The sequence below is a fragment of the Caretta caretta genome, chromosome 3 (assembly GCF_965140235.1).
Source record: "Caretta caretta isolate rCarCar2 chromosome 3, rCarCar1.hap1, whole genome shotgun sequence".
In the NCBI taxonomy this organism is placed as follows: Eukaryota; Metazoa; Chordata; order Testudines; family Cheloniidae; genus Caretta; species Caretta caretta.
Genome location: NC_134208.1, coordinates 90,096,595 through 90,118,259, shown reverse-complemented (window position 1 = coordinate 90,118,259; position 21,665 = coordinate 90,096,595). Strand labels below are relative to the sequence as shown.

At 47.4% G+C, this 21,665-nt stretch overlaps 1 protein-coding gene across 3 annotated transcripts in view; it reads right to left on the bottom strand.

Moving 5' to 3' along the window:
• The window catches only part of DSE (dermatan sulfate epimerase), a 67,731-nt gene that overhangs the window by 38,648 nt on the left and 7,418 nt on the right, over positions 1-21,665 (bottom strand). The window contains exon 1 of one of the 3 annotated variants that reach the window (XM_075126652.1): positions 240-306. The exons of the other annotated variants lie outside the window; for them this stretch is intronic. The gene's annotated coding sequence lies outside the window, so the exon portion shown is untranslated. Of the gene's footprint in view, positions 1-239; positions 307-21,665 lie in introns of those variants that run through there. 3 annotated transcript variants of the gene reach the window in all.

Below are 21,665 nucleotides of genomic sequence, written 5' to 3'. Positions count from 1 at the left end.
TGACAAAGAAGAGTGAAAAGGGGTCATTAGGTACAATTCATTGGACAACAGTTACCATCACAGCATATTTCACTAGAAATCTGATTCAGTCTGGAATTATAAGAAAACATGTGTGCTGTACAGGTGGCTTTTAAATCATTTTTACATTGATACTTCAGATAAAACCCATTCTGAGCAACCAACTTGAAAATCAGGGAAGCTACATTTTTGGGAAGAAAGGTCCTTTCCCACAAACACACCTTTACTCAGATTCCAGAGTGATGAGGATAGTATAATACACAGATAGATACAACTCAATATAGAGCTTAAACTCTTGACTTCCTAAGAATCAGAATAATTATGACTGTGCCTAATGTAAAACATCACTGACTGTGCTAGCTAAGGTGGGGGAGGGAAAGAGAAGCAGAGATTACATTAACAGCAGCCAAGACTGAGTGCTGGATTGGCTGATGTTACCAGCTGTGGAGTAAAGATTTTGGAATGCAAGAGGTTTGTGCTGGGGTCATTTTATGCTTTGTACAAGGCCTCTGGTTCTGACACGTCTTCGTTTAAAAAAGAAAAAAGCAGCAGAGTCCTGTCAAAGCATATGAAATAAATGGCCCGTAGGCTGTGTGGAGTTTTTTTCTTATTACTATTTTAAAGGGCCTTCCATTTTGCATGTGGAGATTTATAACCAGTCACTAAAGAAGCAAAGCTGAACAAAAGCACATTTTCCTAAATAAATGACTGTCTTAAAATGTGTTTAAACGAAAAATCTATGCAGAGGTTAAATGTGTTTAAATATAGGTAGTTATTTTTTTAAAATTACTAGCTCTCTAGCTCCGGGTTTCAGACAAATCAAGGCTAGGATCCCCCGGAGGAAAGTCAGGGAATTCCTGAAATTCTTCGGCGGGGAAAGGTTACAGAAAGCAGACTGAAGAAAGACAGTTTTATGTAAATAATGAAGAGTCGTTTTCAATTATTAAAAAGAGACATAGGCTGAGAGAAACCAGCAGCCAAAATCAAAGAGAAAATGAGTTTTCTAAGGAAAACGTGCTTCATAGATTCAGAAAGAAAAATCTTAAAAAGCTAAAGTACACAATTACCTCCTGCTTTCCCGCCAACCTCACATACACAGAGAGGCCAAGAGTTTCAAAACTGAAGTTAGGCTATGTCATGTCCATATCTCGGCACCCAGACCCTGATTCAAAAAGGTATTTAAGCACATACAAAGTCAATGGGACTACTTATGTGCTTAAAGTTACACATGTGCTTAAAGAAAAGGAGTACTTGTGGCAACTTAGAGACTAACCAATTTATTTGAGCATAAGCTTTCGTGAGCTACAGCTCACTTCATCGGATGCATACTGTGGAAAGTGTAGAAGATCTTTTTATACACATAAAGCATGAAAAAATACCTCCTCCCACCCCACTCTCCTGCTGGTAATAGCTTATCTAAAGTGATCACTTTCCTTACAATGTGTATGATAATCAAGTTGGGCCATTTCCAGCACAAATCCAGGTTTTCTCACCCTCTCCCCCCCCCCCCCCCCCAACCCACTCTCCTGCTGGTAACAGCTTATCTAAAGTGACCACTCTCCTTACAATGTGTATGATAATCAAAGTGGGCCATTTCCAGTACAAATCCAGGGTTTAACAAGAACGTCTGGTGGGGGGGTAGGAAAAAACAAGGGGAAATAGGTTACCTTGCATAATGACTTAGCCACTCCCAGTCTCTATTCAAGCCTAAGTTAATTGTATCCAATTTGCAAATGAATTCCAATTCAACAGTTTCTCGCTGGAGTCTGGATTTGAAGTTTTTTTGTTGTAATATAGCAACTTTCATGTCTGTAATCGCGTGACCAGAAAGATTTTCTTTTTGCGAATACAGACTAACAAGACTGTTACTCTGAAACATGTGCTTAAGTGCTTTGTTGGACTGGAGCCCTAAGGAAGAGGGAGCTGTTGGGTACTGGGCACTTTTGAAAAATCAAATCATGATTCAGGTGTCTAAATATGAACTTAGGAGCCTAACTTCAGGCACCCAGTTTTTAAGTTTTTGGCATGCTATGCGTCTTCTTTCATGTGTACCACCAGGATAAAAATAATATAAATATTCTAGATCAGACACCAGTTTCCAGCACAATAATTCTTTTAACACTGAGTAATAGGAGGAAAAAAATTGAATAGTGCATTTATAAGTGTTTTGTTACATTGCATGAATAAGTTCTGTGTCTTTTAGACAAAAGAATTATGATAGAGCAATTGTGTAGATTGCTGGGGAGTATTTCTATTATATCTAATACCTCTCTCACACACAATGGTTTATCCGGCTATACTTAAAACTAATCCTATCAACCAGCTGTAAACAATGAATTCCTGCAATAGAATATTCTGACAGGAAGGAGGTAAGAACCAACCAAACCAGTACATCATGTTTCAAACATGATGTGGGTTTCCTAATAGTTCTGAAGGACTGTTTCCATAATAAAAGCCACAGTTTTCCAAAAGTCCCTTTAATCCTTTAGATCTGAAAAAAAAAAAAGATTAAACAAGATAAACCAGAAAGGATTTCTAAAGAACAAGCAACAATTCCTGATTCTAGAATAGGAGGAAGAATGAAATGTTTTCTTCATGGTCATACATTGCAAGAAATCACCCTGCTGCTCACAGAAGAAGCAAGACACAGACATTCAATAGGCAAATTCTTCATTCCTCTCTCTGGTTCCAGTTCAGGAAAGTACATTACAACAACAATGGGACTTAAGCATTTGCTTACATATAAGGATGCCTGCTTAAGTGCCTTCCTAATGAGAGTCTCTCCGAACAAACAACACAGAAAATACACCGAGCATTTCCTAGGATCTTTGCAAGGTAGATCACATCTTCCTAGTACCCCACCATTCCATTAACATCAGTCAATACAAGTGATGCATCATTTCCCCCCTTCATAAATTTCTCAATATGGAACTGAAATATAAATGCCAAATTCACCTTTTTTCCCCCTTCATACATTTACAGTAACCATCATACAAGACTGATTGACCTGAAGATAGGCTGTTGTAGGAATAAACCTCATCTTCTTTCATTATATTCAAAAATCAAGATCTTGAAGAAAGTCAGCAGATACTGGTAAAAACAGTACTTTAAAATCATTCCTGTTTATATTTCATGTATCTAGGCGTAAAATGTTAAATGATCATAGGGATCTTCATAAGCTGAAGACAACATACGATCTCTAAAGTTCAAAAAGGCCCAAATCATGTCCCCTTTTTCATTAGTATCTAGGGGCCCCAAATCAGCAACAGCTATGTAAGGGAGGAGGAAGATCACAGGGTGTTCATATTCCTTCCTCTAGATTCTGTTCTCTATGGAGGCACCATCCACAGCAGTATGGAGAGGGTCAATGGAGTAGGACCCTGGCAAGCCCACAGGATCACTGCCTCTGTGGACCCACTGTTCGAACTATTCTACATACAACAGGGAGGGACACAATTACTTTCCTTGGACTCTACAACCCGGGTAGGGGGCTGAACTATTCTTCACCAACCACCACAGAGGATCCTTGCCCAAAACCCACTTATTTGGGTTTTGTGAAGACAAGGAAGATGTGGGAGTAAGTGATTAAACAGTCAAAAGGCAAGACAAAAACTTTGGATCTTAGCAAGGTTCATTTGTGAATCCCTGGAAACCTTCATCTTTATAAAGAAGCAGCACCATTGATAATGACAGTAATAATGGAAACAATCACACAGCTTTAAGGATCATGGAATATGAAAAGCTGCAATCATAAAATCATAAATAAAACTATAAATAATGATGATAATAAATAATGGTGAATAATTACAGGTTATGCAGCCCTATACACACTGGCGCCATCATTACAGACTGTGTCTCACCCCCAGGGAAGTCAGATAGCAGTACAACCATTGCCCTCTCTTGTAGGTTCTGATGGGGGGGGGGGGACAGCTTTCATTTAAGGCTCCAACAGAGGCTCTCCAGGAGATGTTCTACCTATTTGATAAGATTAGCACACTGGATGTGGCTCAGCATATAAGACATGCACACGGTCAATTTCTTATCTCCAGTTCAGGGTTGAGATTCCCCAGTAGGAGCACAAAGTTAGGCCAAAATTGGGCCCCACTCCTCTTCTCCTTTCACTTTGGAAGGAGGTGTGTAGCTGCAGTTTTCCATATAACCCCACCTAATCTGAGTTATGTTCCCATATCATGAAGTACAAATTCTCCTCATCCAGATACAATAGAGGCACTCATCTGAGAAGAATCTATGATAATGTAAGATGCTATTGTGAACAAAGAACAGGACAGGAAGTCAGGAGATCTGAATTTTATTCCTGTGTCTGCCACAGAGCTTCTTTCATCATCAGACAAATTATTTAACCACTCTATGATTCAGCAAAGCATTTAAGCCCATGATGAACCAAATCCATCCTTGTTCAGCAAAGCACTAAAATCCATGGTTAAGTCTCAGTTAAATCAATGCGACTTAAGTACATGGTCAATTCATACTTTGCTGATAGGGTGGCCAGGTGTCCAGTGTTCGACTGGATCTATTGACCGGACACCCAAAGTCCAGTTACTGCAAGCAGGGGAGGCACCGAGACATCACCCGCACCAGCCCCTAGTCAGCCCTGGCCACCTCCTACCTGCATTGGATGGCTGTAGCTCCCAGCCCTGGCTCTGTAGGTGAGTCCCTCCAGACCCACACAGGGAGTGAGGGAGAGGGGAAAAGCAGTGAGAGATGGAGGGAGGGGGAAAGAGGAGCGAATGGTAGGTTGGGCCTCGTGGGGAAGGGGTAAGCAGGAGTGGGGCCTTGGGGGAAGAGGCAGCATGGGGTGAGGCCTGGCAGAAGAGGCAGGGAAGGGGAGGTTCCGGCACTCCTGCTGGAGTGTCCAGTTTTTAAATATTACAAAGCTGGCAACCCTATTTGCTGAATAGGGATGGACTCAACCACTTGCCTAAGGGCTTTGCTAAATTGGGGCTTCTGTGCTTAGGAACACAATTAAAATGCACTTTGGGTCCATCCTACCTGAAAGAGTTAACACATTTTAGAATGTTCTCCATCTGTCTAATGGGCAAAATTTTCCCCCACCTTACATGGTTGTTTAAAGAGTAAATTCATTAATTTTTATATCTATCTTCAGATGCAAGGTGCTATGTAAGGGCAAAGGATAAAATTTGGCCCCAAATAGTAACAATTATACTAATAAATCCACATATGTTTTAGATTCACTACAACTGCATTAATGTATATAGTGAAATTCAATTACTGTAGTAGAATTCATTTATTTTGAAAATTAACTTCTGTAATGCTGAATAACCGTTAACAGGACAGTTAACTGATTTATATTGTTTGTGTATTGTTCTCTTATGTGTTTTTTCCTAAGATACTGAACATTACAGAAATAAATCAAATTATTTTGCAAAAGAATAAAAAACCTGATTTGAAAAGCTGGGGCAATTCCAAATTTGTTCAGATAATTGGCAGCTCATACAATCAGATATCAGTGGTAAGAGAATCAATACACAGACATGCTGCCAGTTTGTTAGACAGAAAGGTTAGGATACAGGGCAGTCAGATCACTAAGATCCTATCATAGACTATTATTTAAATTAAGAGATTTCCCTTAATCTTCTCTCAAAACATGAAACCACACAGTAGCCACACACAACTTGGAAGCTAAGCTTTAGGAAAAAGAAAAGGAGTACTTGTGGCACCTTAGAGACTAACCAATTTATTTGAGCATGAGCTTTCGTGAGCTACAGCTCACTTCATCGGATGCATATCGTGGAAACTGCAGCAGACTTTATATACACACAGAGAATATGAAACAATACCTCCTCCCACCCCACTGTCCTGCAGGACAGTGGGGTGGGAGGAGGTATTGTTTCATATTCTCTGCAGGACAGTGGGGTGGGAGGAGGTATTGTTTCATATTCTCTGTGTGTATATAAAGTCTGCTGCAGTTTCCACGATATGCATCCGATGAAGTGAGCTGTAGCTCACGAAAGCTCATGCTCAAATAAATTGGTTAGTCTCTAAGGTGCCACAAGTACTCCTTTTCTTTTTGCGAATACAGACTAACACGGCTGTTACTCTGAAGCTTTAGGAAGACACTCAACATCTTTGGGAAAGAATTTTCTTTGTCTAATTAGGAGGAAACCACTCACTGATACAGTCAAGTGTAAAAAGAGGGCAAATGTGCTAAAAGTTTAACTGAGTAATGTGACAGGGTCAGGCCAGATGGCTACTGGAGAGTAATTTTTTTTTGAAGCAAAAGATGTTTTTATTTGCATAACACACTTACAATGTAAAAACAGCAGCATATGCAATGTGTAACACAGCAACCAATCACAATTGTTTTCTCATTAGCTTCAGGGGAGGGAAGTGTTCAAGCTTGCCTGGGCCCAGAGCGGGGGGCTTCCTCGACTCTCGTGGTCTTCCACCCTTCCGAGTCACCTGGTGGCCCAGAGCAAGGGGGCTTCATCTACTCTTATGGTCTTCCACCCCCTCGAGTTACCTGGCGCCACGCCTGAGTGTCACCAACAATTCCCTCCTCTGAAAGCACCCAACAAGAGGGGCAGGCTGTGGGGTGGACAATCCGGGGGGAGGGAGGGCACGCGTACCCATGTGTGAAATGACCTCTCTAAGGTGGTGGTGTCCGCAGCAGCAATGGCTGGGGCTGGGGCTGGGGCCTCTTACTCTCTCCCCCAATCAAAGGGTCAGACAAAGGGACCCAGACGGGGACACCGAGCAAAGAACCTCGGACAGCGCCCACCGCTCCTCAAAAGCATCAAGGGAGTCGGTGGACGCCGCCCAGAGGAACTCCGTCCGGATATGTGAACGGACCGAGGATCGGAAAATGGCCCCACAGTCACAGGAAACTCCATCGGCCAACCTCTTCCCTCTGGTTTTATAGATGGACGTTTTAGCCAGGGCCAGAAGGAGGTTAACTAGGAGATCCCGTCACTTTGTGAGGCCACGGATGGGGAGTGCATAAATAAAAAGGTGAGGGGAAAAATGCAACCAAAAACGTAATAGGAGATTTGTGAGGAGCTGGAACAGGGGCTGCAGCCTGGCGCACTCCAGATATACGTGCACCAGGGTTTCCCTCACAAAAACAGCACCAACCCTGTCAACCCAGGGTTGTCCCACAAAAGGGACAAGTATCTGGGATGGGGGTGAAACGTGCCAAATACGTGCCCGTGCTCACAGCTCCGTGAAGGAGCCGCCAACTGATGTCCCCGACGGGCCTCGGAACCAAGGTGGAATATAGGCTGGCCCACCGGGGCTGCTCACCCTCCAAAAGGTCTCACCACTTTGTGTTGGGGCGGGACACTAGGGTGAGGGCGTGAAAGGTGTGGAGTGCGAGCGTGTATAGATGTTGCCTTGGCGCGGTCTGGAAGCGTACCAGCTGCAGTTCATGCAGCCGGCTCGCAGTGAAGGGGTGAGGGGGTCGATCGGATCTGCGGGGCAGGGGTCCAATTAAAAAGTCCGGCGGGCATGGGGTAGAGGGTGGGCGGGGCGTGCCCTCGAGCAGGACCCGGTTGAGGTAAGCTCGAGCAGTGGACGGCAAAGTGGCCTTCACCTCCTGAAGTACGAGCTGGGGGGGTACGAGGTCTGGAGAGCCCCATGCGCCGCGCGAGCGTCAGGGGATCCAGCCAGTCTCCCCGGTCGTAGTCCAGAAGGTCTCCGACTCTCGTGACTTCTGCCAGGATCAAGCTCTGGTGCACCAAGCGGGACTCCGCCACCTGCACACAGAGCTGGGGGTTGTGTAGCAGGGGCTCCGCGAGAAGATCTACCCCCTCGGTGGCCGCCACTGTTAAAAACAGTTTCCAAGTCTGGAGGAGGTCCTGGTAGAAGATCGGCAGCCCAGAGAGGTCTCGCGGAAGACCTCCCGGACGGACATAAAAGAGCTGCCGGTCGTATCGGAGACCTCGGATGCGGCGCAGGATGGCGTGCGCCAGTGTGCTCCATGCCGAACTGCCTGCACCATAGAGGAGCCTCTGTAGGGCCTGGAGGCGGAAGACACGGACCTGAGTGTGTAGACACTTCAGGCCCTGTCCTCCTTCCTTCAGGGGTAGATGAAGAACCCCTACAGGGGCCCAGTGTGTTCCTGACCAAAAGAACCCCAGAATCGATGTCCGGAGGTTGGTCAGGAAACCTGGGGCCGGGACCAGGGTGTTGAGCTGGTACCAGAGCATGGACAGGACTAGTCGATTAAGCCCCAGCGCTCTCCCTCGGAGGGAGAGACATCGGAGTAGTACTGTCCATTTCCGGAGCCGCTCTATCACCCTGCCCTCTAAATTTTCCCAGTTCTCCAGCGGAGAGGGATGCGTGGCAGAAAGGTAAACGCCGAGGTAGAGCAGCGGACCCGCGCTCCACCGGATGGTCTGAAGCCTGGGTGGGAGGGAGCTCGCCTGCCGCCAGTCTCCTACCGCCAAGCCAGAGCTCTTGACCCAGTTGACACGGGAGGAGGAGGCTGCCAAATAGATGGCCTGGCAAGCCTCCACCCGCACCAAGTCGCCGGGGTCCTGGATCACGAGGAGCACATCATCAGCGTACGCCGACAGGACCAGCCACAGCTCCGGCTCCTGCAGCACCAACCTTGTCAACCTCCTGCAGAGGAGACAGGGGAAGGGCTCGATCGCCAGAGCATACAGCTGGCCTGAGAGGGGGCACCCCTGCTGTACTCCTCGCCCGAAGTTGACTGGTTCAGTCAGGGTCCAGTTGAGCTTAACCAGACACTCTGCGGAAGCGTACAGCACCCGGAGAAAACCCACAAACTGGGGTCCAAAGCAAAACGCTTGCAGAGTGCTCAGGAGGTACCCGTGGTCCACCCTATCGAACGCCTTCTCCTGATCAAGGGACAGGAGGGCGAATGACAGACCGTCTCTATGCCCGAGTTCCAAAAGGTCCCAAACCAGAAATAGGTTATCAAAGATACTGCGGTCCGGGACGATGTAGGTCTGGTCTGGGTGGATCACGTCCGCCAGCACAGACCCTAGCCGCAGCAAGATTGCTTTCGCTACGATTTTGTAGTCCGTGCTGAGGAGCAAGATGGGACGCCAATTTCGTAAATCGCGGAGGTCCCCCTTCTTCTTCTTCCTCCCAGAGAGGGAGGACCCCGCTCTGCAGAGACTCGGTCCAGATGGTGACTAGATCTGCGCCGAGGACGTCCCAAAACACGTGGTAGAGCTCCATGCCTGGAGACTTATTGGTGGGCATACGACGGAGGGCTTCCGAGAACTCGGCCAGAGTGAGAGGCAACTCTAGCCAGTCTCGGTCGCTTGCGCTGACCGTAGGGAGCTCCTCCCAAAGCACTCTGCAAGCGCTAGGGTCGGTCGGATCCGGGGAGAAAAGACTTGCGTAGAAGGCTTGGGCCCTCCCGCACATCTCCACCAGTTCCGTGAGGGGGGTGCCGTCTTCTGCCAGGAGGCAGGTGACGTGTTTCTTGGCCCCCCTCGTTTTCTCCAGGACATAGAAGAAGCGGGAACCGTGATCCATCTCCCGAAGGAGGTGGATGCGGGATCGAACAAAGGCACCCCGGGCCCGATAGTCCTTGAGGGCCCGGAGCTCCTCCCGCTTCTCCTGGCACGCTCCGCAGAGGAGCGGGTCTTCGGGGCTGACGGCCAGACATCTCTCCATCTCTAAGACCTCCCGTTCCAACTGCTCTATCGCCACATTTCTCCGTCGGCTTGTGCCCCAGGTGTAGTCGCGGCAGAAAAGCCAGGCGCGCACCTTCCCCAGGTCCCACCATCACTACGCCGAGGGAAAGGCGCGCCGCTGCCCTCGCCAGGCCAGCCAGAATTCCCGGAAGGACGTCATGAAGCCCTCATCCTCCAACAGGCTGTTGTTAAAATGCCAATAGGCCGGCCCCGGCCTCTCCGCACAGAGGGAGGCTGTCATGGTGGCTAGGTGATGGTCAGAAAATGGGGCCAGCCGAACGCTGGAGGAGTGGACTCAGGAGAGATGGAAGCGTGATGGATAAATGCGGTCCAACCAGGAGTGGCTCGACCGATGGGCTTCCACCCGGACAAAGGTGAATGTGGAAGTGTCATCCGGGTGGTGGTCACGCCAGATGTCCACTAGGGAGTGATGTTCAACTATCTCCCGGAGGGTGTCCACGGCGGCCGGGCACTGCTCGGTCCCCGAGCGGTCTCGCTCCTCGAGGGTGGTATTAAAATCCCCTCCCAGGACCAGGCACTCGTGAGAATCTAAGGTGCCGAGGAAGGCGGACGCCTGCTGATAGAATTGCAGCCAGTCCGGGCCCAATGTCGGGGCATAGACGTTAACGAGGTTAACCACGAGCCCCTCTATACGGACCCGGAGATGCAGCAGGCAGCCCTGCACGGCCTCGGCGACCCCTAGCACCTCGGGCCATAGGGCAGGGGAGAACAGGGTCGCCACTCCAGTCTGCCGAATCGTTGAATGGCTAAAGTAGACCCTGTCCCCCCACTCCAGCCGCCAACTATCTTTGGCGGTTGGATCCGTATGGGTCTCCTGCAGGAAAATCACAGAGTACCCTCCCTCCCGAAGGAAGGAGAGCACCTGGGACCTGCAGAGAGCCATCCTACAACCCCGGGTATTCAACGCTGTGATGGTGAGAGGTGTCATGGGGAAGGCCGGGGGGGATCCTCACTGGCAGGGACGCTCGCATCCCCCAGCGGGCCGCGCGACAGTCCCTGACCCATCCCATAGGGGAGTAATTGGTCACGGAAGACGTGGACCCGCCAGTAGGCCGCAGCATCCTGCTTCCCCGTCCCTTTACCTTCCCCCATGAGGGCCCTTGTGGCCCGGAAGATTTGAAAAAAATCCCCCCATTGCTGGAGAGCAAGCTGTACCTTGTTGCGGGAGCCACGGACATCCTCTAAAAACTTCCGCAGCTCTCCTCGCAGCTCATGGGGGGGTGGGGTTACGGTTTCCTGGTTGTTCCCTGGCAGAGCCCTTGGTGCAGCCCCGTGGCCTACTAAAACGGGCAAGCAGGGTGCGGACCCCCGATGGGGTGCCTGATGGGCTGCAGTTTCTAGGCCCGCCTCAAACCCTGGGGCGATAGGGGGCTGTGGAGGGAAAATAGTACCCCTAATGGGTCGGGGCAGGAGAACGCAAAGGCCGCTCCCTGGGGGTCATCGATTGGAAAAGGGAAGGAGACAGCCCCGGGGGCGGCGATAACATCGCAGGAGGTAGACTGGACAGGGGTAGGGGCAGGGGCAGGGTCAGAGGTGAGGTTCTGGGTTTCGGGAAGTGAGCAGCTGTATGGTGGCGCCTCCCGATCAGGCTCGAGAGTTAAGGGGGTGGGGAGGGAGCTCTCAGTGATACCGGGCGCGGGCTCCATGGTGGATTTAGCGGCTACAGCATCAGGTGGTGGATTATCTTCTGTTGGGCCCCCGCCCGGGAAGGATATCAATTGCTCCGCACCAACAGGGTGTGCTCCTGGTGGCTCGTGTCCCGGTCGCATGGCGCCGGCTGTCACCTGAGCAGGCTTGGTGGTTGTCAGCGGGGTGCCATCAGCGGCCGGGTCGATGGAAGAGTCCAAGGGCTCCTCGGAGGTGGGAGCAGAAGCGGCAGTTAGGGGGAGGGAGCATGGGGAAAAGAGGGGTGGAGTGAGGTTGCCCAAATCGAGGTTTTCTGGCAAAAGGTCGTCCTCCCCCTGGCCGACCGGGGTCAGACCTAGGGCCTCGATCTCCTCGAACATGGAGAAGAAGACAGTTTCTGTCGCCCCGGGGTTCTCCCCACTGGCACCCATCACGACGGTTGCCTCAGGGTTCACAGGGGCTTCGGGCAGTGTCAGGACAGAAAGGGCTTCCTCGAGGGTCTCGGAGGGGGGTTTCCTGTGGAGGAGAGACACTGCCCTCCGGTGCTACCACGTCTTTCCCGGCTGACACCAGTGGATGGGACACACTTGTGGGCAAGTGGAAGGTTTGGCATCGGTTCCCCCCTTCCTGGTCTTCTGGGGGGCCTCTGCCTCGGGTAGATGAGGCAGAGCTCGAGCCTTCCGCTTGCCTCGCTTCCCCTGGACTAGGGCCCAGCCCTCCATGGCATCATCTGGGGGCTGGTTAGCAGGGGTCGTATCAGGGGGTAAAGGTGATGGCTCCGGGGCTTGCCGGGGGGACGGTGGGGCGGCATAAGGGAGGGAGGATTCTCCCTGGGGCAGGCTCTCTCCCATGCCTGGTGGTATCTCTGCCACACCCTCCTCCATAGGCCCCGCCAGATTGTCAGCAGCGAGGGTGGGGCTCTCCCGCTCATCTGGGCATTGTAGGGTAGGTGCCCCATGGGCCTGAGCGGGAGAAGTGGTGGTCCGAATAGGAGGGGGGGGCGGGTTCGGCTATCGGGCGGCCAGGGGCGTCGCCAATGATGGGGCCGATGTCCTGCCAGGTCTCGGGGATCTGAGGTGCCCCTCTTTGCTGGGCTAAGGGGCAGTCCCTCCGGACATGCCCTGACGCCCAGCAGAGCTAGCACCGGGCTTCCCCCATGGAAAAATACACCCGTAACGGGTCCCCTGGTGGGGCACTAGGAAGGACCCCTCGAGCGCCTCTCCGTCATGCGCCGCCTACGGCAGTAGAAGCTGCACTTGCCAGCAGAAGGAAAAGATGTGACGGAGTGCAGGGTCCTTGCAGCCTAACGGGAGAGGGCTGATGACAGAAACAGGTTTCCCCAGGGTGGAAAGGGCGGGTAACAGGGCAGCACTGGGGAGAAAAGGAGGGACAGAGGTCAGGACCAGGCGGACGCCCAGGTCCCAGGTCAGGACCAGGCGGACGCCCAGCAGCTCTAGGGGGACAAACACCCCCCCCACCGCCAGGCCCCTCTCTACCGCTTCCTGGGTGGTGCTAAGAAGAAGAGAACCTTCCCATACATTTTGGAGGCCGCCACAATGGCTGAGGGCCACACCACTGCTGCCCGGGCATATGTCCTGGGGGCTGAGGGAGGGACATCCGCAGAGCTGGTGGAGGGGGCAGCGGGGGAGGACGCCGTGGTCGGTGTCGGGGCCGCAGCAGTGGGGGTGGCCCTGCCACGGAGGGCCTGGTGGTTTTAGCGGGGCCCTTCCCCTTCTTCTTGCCCTGGCCTTTCCCGCCGGCGCTAACAGCCGGCCGGCAGCCGGCCAGCACTTTAGCAACAGCTGAGAAAGAAAAAAAAAACAACAAAAGAAAAGAAAAGGAGAGAGCATCTGGCCCGGTCGGGGGTGGGGAGGAAGCCAAAAGCAGGGGCAAAAAGCAAGAAAAGCCCAAGCCAGAGGGTAGCAGTAGGAGAGCAGGCTAAGTAGGTCCCTTTTCCCTGGGTAAGGTAACAGGGAAGGTTCCAGAAAATCAGGAACCTTCTGGAGACAATTAAGACAGGCTGATTAGAACACCTGCAGCCAGTCAAGAAGCTGCTAGAATCAATTAAGGCAGGCTAATCAGGGCCCCTGGGTTTTAAAAAGGAGCTCACTTCAGTTTGTGGTGTGCGTATGAGGAGCTGGGAGCAAGAGGCACTAGGATCTGAGAGTGAGAATGCGGACTGTTGGAGGACTGAGGTGTACAACAATCATCAGACACCAGGAGAAAGGTCCTATGGTGAGGATAAAGAAGGTGTTGGGAGGAGGCCATGGGGAAGTAGCCCAGGGAGTTGTAGCTGTTGCACAGCTGTTCCAGGAGGCACTCTAGACAGCTGCATTCCACAGGGCCCTGGCTGGAACCCGGAGTAGAGGGCAGGCCCGGGATCCCCCCAAACCTCCCAACTCCTGGTCAGACACAGGAGGAGTCAACCTGGACTGTGGGTTCAGAAAAACAGCCAAGCTGAGGGCTGCCGTGAAGCTCCAAGGTGAGCAAATCCGCCAATAAGCGCAAGACCCATCAAGGTAGAGGAGGAACTTTGTCACAGTAAGAAAAAGGTTAATATACCAATTTCTCAATAGTTTGAAAGGGCAGTTTCCTGTGAATCACAATCAGTGGATGGATGTTCAACTGTAGCCAAAATGTATCATAAAATTGATCTCTGTTATGGAGCTGAATATTGCTGTATGCCAATTGTGAGTCCTCCAAATAAAGTTAGTTTGATACAGCATTTAAGGTAAAACAAGAGGTAGGCTTTACCCTAGTTAGAAGTGCATGCAAAGAAAATTCCAGCACTGAGCCCCACAAGATGGGGAGGGATGGAGACCTACAAGTTTCCCTGCCTAGACAATGTCACCTCATTTATGGTAAAACCCTTTAAATAATGTGACCTTGGTAGATCCCTCATGGTGTCTTTACAAAATAGAAATTATTTGGAGTGCCCTGGAACTTACTTTGGGGACTGATTATACAGACGTGCTCAAAAAAAACTTTACTAAACTTTAGTGGAAGTTTGGCTGGCATGACAACTGCAGAATAAAGCTCTACAAGTCCAAAAGCAGAAGCTACCTAAGCCTTGCTAGCACCCTCAACTCCATCGAGGCTCCTCTCTTATATGAGCAGATGTACATGATGGATACTAAGCACTAAGAAGAGTGATACAATTGAAACAGTACCAAAGTTTTAAATGAAGCTCTCTTCCATCATAATGAAAAATGTCAAGTTCTGCAAGAGAACTTGTCTTCTAAAAAGTGGCTCTGGAGTTTCAGGGATATTGTTTTTGTCATTCTGTTCTTTAATTGTAATAAAAGCATAATTTCTTGATACATTATTCATAGTGATAGCTTCTACTACTCAAGTTAATATATCGTAGAATCACAGAATATTTGGGTTGGAAGAAACCTCAGGAGGTCATCTAGTCCAACCCCTGCTCAAAGCAGGACCAACACCAACTAAATCATCCCAGCCAAGGCTTTGTCAAACCGGGCCTTAAAAACCTCTAAGGATGGAGATTCCACCACCTCCCTAGGTAACGCATTCTAGTGCTTCACCATCCTCCTAGTGAAATAGTGTTTCCTCATATCCAACCTAGACCTCCCCCACTGCAATTTGAGACTATTGCATTAGTCCGTCCCCAATCCTGTCTTGAATTACACAGTGATGACACTTCCCATGTAATAACTTAAACTGCATGATAATATCAGCCCATTAAAGCAACAATGTCAAAATACAAATCTTGAGAACACATACTCACAGCCAATCAGATAAAAGAGTTGTGCAAATCTGAGTGGGAAATTATCTAATACCAATAACAGCAGCTTTCTTATGGTGGGCTGAACTGCAGTGTGTATCTTGTTCCCCTAAACAGACATGTATTCATATCCTTTTGCACAAGTGCTGATACTGCCAATAATATAGTTACCTCTCTCAAGTGGTGGTAGGCTAGGTCACAGATAAAGGAGATTTCCTGTAGGAAATTTCTTTTTTGGCACTTGGCCCACAGTCTTCAAAAAATTAAGCAAATCGTTCTATACATACATCTTGCAATTTAGTCTCATTGATGATAATGGAAATAACACTGGTTAAATCCTCCATATATTGACTGGAGATTCATTTAGCCTGCATAGCAAGCCCCCTCACTACTGTCCCATTAAAAAAGTAATTTAATTATTTAATATGGTTTAAAATATTTAAAATATTAAAATGGTTTAAATATTTCAGCAAAACAGATTTAAACGTGGAAGAGCAACCAATGCATCTGGTCCAAGATCAACAGAGTTTAAGAACTAAATACTGTAATACAGGTAAAGAGAACTCAGGGGGTGGGGGGGGCACTAATTCCTGGATATAAGTGTGTAGTTCCCACACGTGGTCATGTACCCCCATGGCAAATTAAGCAGGACACAGAGGGCCCAGGAAAACTACCATCTGCTTCTATACAAATTATAACCTAACTATCCAGACTTCCCATAGGTATACAGTTCAAACAGCACTAGTATTTTCTGTTCCTTGCAGAACTTTAAGATGGGACAATAGGGCAGGAAATTCAGATGTTCCAGTAGAGTCAGCTGAATTCCTCTCTGTCATTCTCTCCCCTCCCCCATTTCAACCATGGAAAACCACTGACCAAACTCCAGTCCAATGCCAAATAGGAGGATAAAATACTGGGAAGAGTTCAACAGCACCACTTCCTAATTCACAATGTATCTAACATGGCCTACTATGGGCCATTACTTCACTTATTTTATTGTAGAGTCCACTGGGTAGAAAAAATGTTAAACAGCAGTTAGAGAGAGAGAGAGAGAGAGATTGTATGTTAACAAAATTTAAAACAGTTAAAAGAAACACTGAGGGTTAGATATTTTGTGGGAAAGGTCCAGTTTGGGTATACATTGCTGGTATTGTACCTAGGTTTGTGAATATGCAGGGCAAAAGAAAAAAAACTCTCTCAAACAAATTGTGATTGTAAATTTTTACTTTGTGAGGTAAATGAATGCAACAAGCTCGCTACAAATGTTATTTATTTATTTATTGTTCTTTAAGAAAATAAATGACATCTTAAGAAAATAATCTGTATTGAAACACAGTACACACAATATGCAAACCCATAGTATTAAAGCCGGGAAGTCAAATGCAGGCACGCCATGTTTCCTGGGCACTAACATTCCAAAATTAGCAATTTATCGTCATGTCATCCTAGAGTTTTCAGATATGAAGAAGCATTTTGAACTTTGCTTTTAATTCATCTCCATTAACCTCAACTACAGCTAATATGTTTGCAATGGCATCTTACAAGACAATATTTTTCAATACTAAGGAAATAATACTAGACCTATATAATACTGAACATTTCACTGGCTAATTCAAATTAACTTTATACATGGCTTTAAGTTATGCACTGAGGTCTTTATGTATTTAGAGTAGTATACAGCCCTGCAAGAAATATCAACCTGTAAGAACCTAAGTTCCCTGTAAGCTGCGCAGCCACACAGCAGGCTATTAAGCGCCGCACAGGCGCTCAGGGAACTCGCCCGGCTGGGATCTTATACTGCCCCAACCCTGGACTTGCTGCGGCCGGGGAGAGGTGCCTCTCCCCCCCCTCCCCGAGCCCAGGTGCTGCTGCAGGAAGAAAGAACTGGGGGGAGTCCTCTCTCCCTGCTGTAGCCCCGGGGCAGCCTGCACCCCAAACCTCTCGTCCCTGGCCCCACCCCAGAGCCTGCACCCCCAACCGGAGCCCTCACACCCCTGCACACCAACCCTCTGCCTCAGTCCTGAGCCCCCTCCCACACTCCAAATCCCTCGACCCCACGCCCATCACATGAATTTTGTTATGTGCACCAATATGGAGGTGATGTGTCACACAACACCTCCATATTGGAGCACATAACAAAAGTCATTCCGCACATGTGTGGGAAAAATTAGACGGAACACTGATAAGAACTAAGGGTTGCAAAAATTTTGCAACATGCTACTGGTAAAATAGCTACCTCAAAGTACTTTAATCCATTTATTTTAGACATTTTAAATCTGCCCATTCTCTCTGTATGTAGACTTCTTGCAGTTATTTTTCACATTTTATAATTTGTCACTTTTACAACCATTTATATAAAGCAATAAAAGCACAGTGCACTATATTAAAACAATTAACTGCAAAGTTTTGTCAATTTCAAAACAAGATTTAAATTGTTGGCACACCAAATAGAATCTCCATTGATTTTTTTTTTTCTAATTTAATATTTACTTAGCATTGAAATGCTCCTTCAGTAATCTCCTACTTGTGCTAACATTATTATCCTTAACTCCGTTTAGGCCCTTTTATCCCAAGTTCCATTGAGTGAATAAGAAAGTCATTGTGGGATACTCCTAAAGGCACTCATTCCCAACTAGTGCAGACTCGTTTGTTTAAATATTTGCATTCGTTGAATGAAACATCAATCAGTGTCACCAAAAAGAAATGTAAAACTACACAGACAGAGAAAGATGTCCTGAAGCACACAGCCTTAGTACTTTTTACTTCGGCCTCAACTGAAGTCACTTATTAAGGAACAGGTATGTAGTTCAGGATATAAAATATAGTTATTTTTATTTGTAAAATCTTTTCAGAGAAATTAAGATTAATAGAAGAAGAAAACTCTAGAACTTGTTTAGTCTTTCAGTTAGGATGGACCTGAAATATGTTTTAATTGTGTTCTCAAGCCGTGACAACGTTCAAGGCTATAATCCTGGAAACACATTCACACATTATTTATTAACTAGAAGCCAGTTATGGATTAGGACCCCGTCATGGTAGGCACCGTACAAACACATAACAAAAAATATAGTCCTAGCACCAAAGATCCTACAGTCTAAAGCAGTGGTTCTCAAACTTATTTGATTGGGCCCCCCTTCTTTGTGTCTGTAGTCATTTATGCTCGCTCCCTCTCCCCCCCCCCACCCCCCCGGGCACACACACACACAAGTACATATACTTCCACCCAGCTCTGAAGGCAGAGCAGAGAGCAGCAGATTCTGGCCAGAAGCCCAGCTCTGAAGGCAGCGCAGCACCAGCACAGATGGACACCAACATCAGCACCTGGACACAGAGACCAGATTGAGTGCTTAGAAATTTATGCAATTCTAATTGCCATATAGGAGGTCAGACTGCTTGTTCTTAGGCCAGGCGTACATTAGGAGTACTTTGCCAGTATAGCTATGCTGGTGTGCAATACAAGCAGAGTGCTCCTAACGTGGACTCATCTTGTACCAGCAAAACAGAGCTTTTGCCAGCATATCTCACACCTCATCACATCCCTACCAACACAGCTACACCAGCAAAAGGTTGTAGTGTAGATCTGCCCTTAGAAAGTTTGAACTGACCGGAGGGAATGAGCTGTAGTTGTTAGACTACATAAATAACAGTCAGGAATCTTGGGCTGGAATCCTGGATCCATTAATGTCAATGAGAGAGAGGAAGAGGAGTTATTTAAGTTCAGCGCCAATGTGGACACAAGAACAAATGGATATAAACTGGCCATCAACAAGTCTAGGCTTGAAATTAGATGAAGGCTTGTAACCATCAGAGGAGTGAAGTTCTGGAATCTAGGCTTGAAATTAGATGAAGGCTTGTAACCATCAGAGGAGTGAAGTTCTGGAATAGTCGTCCAAGTAGAGCAGTGGGGGCAAAAACCTAACTGGTTTCAAGCCTGAGCTTGGTAAGTTTATGGAGGGGTTGGAATGATGAGACTGCCTACTGTGGTGTGGCCCATCGGCGACTGCCTGTAGCAAATATTCCCAGCCGCTGAAGATGGGGAGGGCTCTGAGTTACTACAGAGAATTCTTTCCTGGTGTCTGGCCGGTGGATCTTGCCCATATGCTCAGGGTCTAACTGACTGCCATATTTGGGATCAAGAAGGAATTTTCCTCTGGGTCAGATTGTCAGACACGCCTTCCTCTGCAGCATGGGTCACTTGCAGGTATAAACTAGAGTAAATAGTGGATTCTCTGTAACTTGCAGTCTTTAAATCATGATTTGAGGACTTCAGTAACTCAGCCAGAGGTTAGGGGTCTATTATAGGAGTGGATGGGTGAGGTTCTCTGACCTGCAATGTGCAGGTCAGACTAGGGAATCACGGTGGTTAGAGCCCTGCGCTGATACAAAATTTATATCTGCGATCCACAAACATGATCCACAGATGATTTTCAGGGCTCTAACGATGATCCCTCCTGGCCTTAAAGTCTATGAGTTTGAGATTTCAGTGGAGTTACGATTTCACCCCTGGATTATATTCCTAGCTCAGCTATCGACTAGTGCTCAGGAAAACATCTGAAACAAAACTTAAATGCCCCATATTAATTTGGGTTGCTTTTAAGGAGTATTTAAAAAGAAATAACTTAGGGTACGTCTACACTACCCGCTGGATCGGCAGGTAGTGATCTATCTACTGGGGATCGATTTATCGCATCTAGTGTAGACGCAATACATCGATCCCCGATTGCTCTGCCATTGACTCCTGTCCTCCACTGCGGCGAGAGGCGGAAGTGGAGTCGATGTGGGAGCGGCGGCAGTTGACCCCGCACTGTGAGGACGCAAGCTAAATCAACCTAAGTTACGTCGACTTCAGCTATGCTATTCTCGTAGCTGAAGTTGCATATCTTAGGTCAATCCCCCCCACAGTGTAGACTAGACCAAAGACTCAGCCTGGTTACAAAATGCAGTTAAGTTCCGGAATACAGATGGTACCAAGTTTGTAACACAACACTGCCGTAACCTGGTTCTTGATATAGCTCTGCTTATAATGTAGACTGGGTAATTTTTTTAAAAAGGTTGGGACAAACTTGTTGCTGGAATATTACTTAAAAGGAATAAGAAAAGGTCTCCAACATAGATCAGTTTTTCTCAGTTAACCTTTTTTGTATTATCTAGGTTAAACCAACTATAGTGGTTTGGGAACAGTGTTTTTTCTTTTTATAACCTTTAAAAATAGTTTTATTGCTAGTTAAAGGTGCCAGACTGACAGCAGTGGGGACGAAAATCTTTCTACTCAGTGCATGGATATATCATGGACACGAACTGTGCAAGTTTCTATATACAATCCTGGAAATGTGTCTCAATCTTGACCTAGAGGGATCACTTCTGCAGGGGGAGGAGATAATTCTGTTTATAATCTCATTCAATAATTGTTCTCTCTGCTGAGACTACTAATTAGGCCTTGTCTACACTAGAACAGATTTGCATGTATAGCTAAGTAGGCATACCTAATCCCGCTAGTGGAGATGCAGTTTATACCAGCAAAAGAGTGATTTCGCCAATATAGCTTATACCAATTTCCTGAACAATACATTTCCCCCATTCCTAGCTGGCAAAGTAATGCCGGCAAAACTTTTAAATGTAGACCAGACCTAAGTAATAAATAAAAACATTTGTCCACTAAGAACTGAAACCATCACACTCAAGTCACCCAACCACCATTCCACAGTGGGAATGGTCTAAACTGGATTTATATCTTACATTCTGATTAAAGGCTTTCCATCCCATTATCATTATCTTGAGCAAGTGAAATGGAATGCACAGAAGACTTCAATAGGTTTAGAGATCTGGATAAAATGCTATAAAGCACCAGGACTTCAGGATTAATATCTAAAACTCTAATTGTCTATTTTTATTCATATAGCATCTGAACTGTGCTTTGTGCACCCAACCAATGTGGTTTGCCCACAAGTAATTAATACTTACCTATTTCCTATGGCACTTAAACATTTTTGATAACAAGCAAAAATGGCAAGCCGGTCAACCTCAGGCAAATCATGGTCTTGCTCTGTGCCTTAGTTTCCCTAGCTTCAAAACAAGGATGCTCACCTTTCACACAGGCATTTTATGAGGCTTATTAGTGTCTGTAAAGAGCTTTGGGGCTCTTGGTGCTACAGAAGAGCACAAAGCTCCAAAGTTTAAAGTTTTTGTACTACTTTTAGTCATTTTGTCCCCACCTAACCACTCAACATTTCTCTAATACAGCCCAATTCTGTACGGTTCTGAATGTCTCCAGTGGTAATGAGCAGCCATTGACTAGACCAGTGGTTTTTAACTCTGGGGGGTCCACAGAGTATGTCTAAGATTTCCAAAGGACCCCGCACCTCCAGTTGAAAAATTTTAAGGGGACGCAAATGAAAAAAGGTTGAAAACCACTGGAGTAGACCACTGAGAGGACTCCAACCCTCAGGATCACTTTCCCAGTGGTTTGTTGCAAACTGATTTAGACAGGTAAGGAAAAATGACATTTCTACTCAAATTTCTACTGGCTTGATTCCCAAAGGTGATGAGCCCCATCAGAGTCAGTGGGCACTCTGGTAAAAAAAACAAACCAACCCATCCCTCTCTCT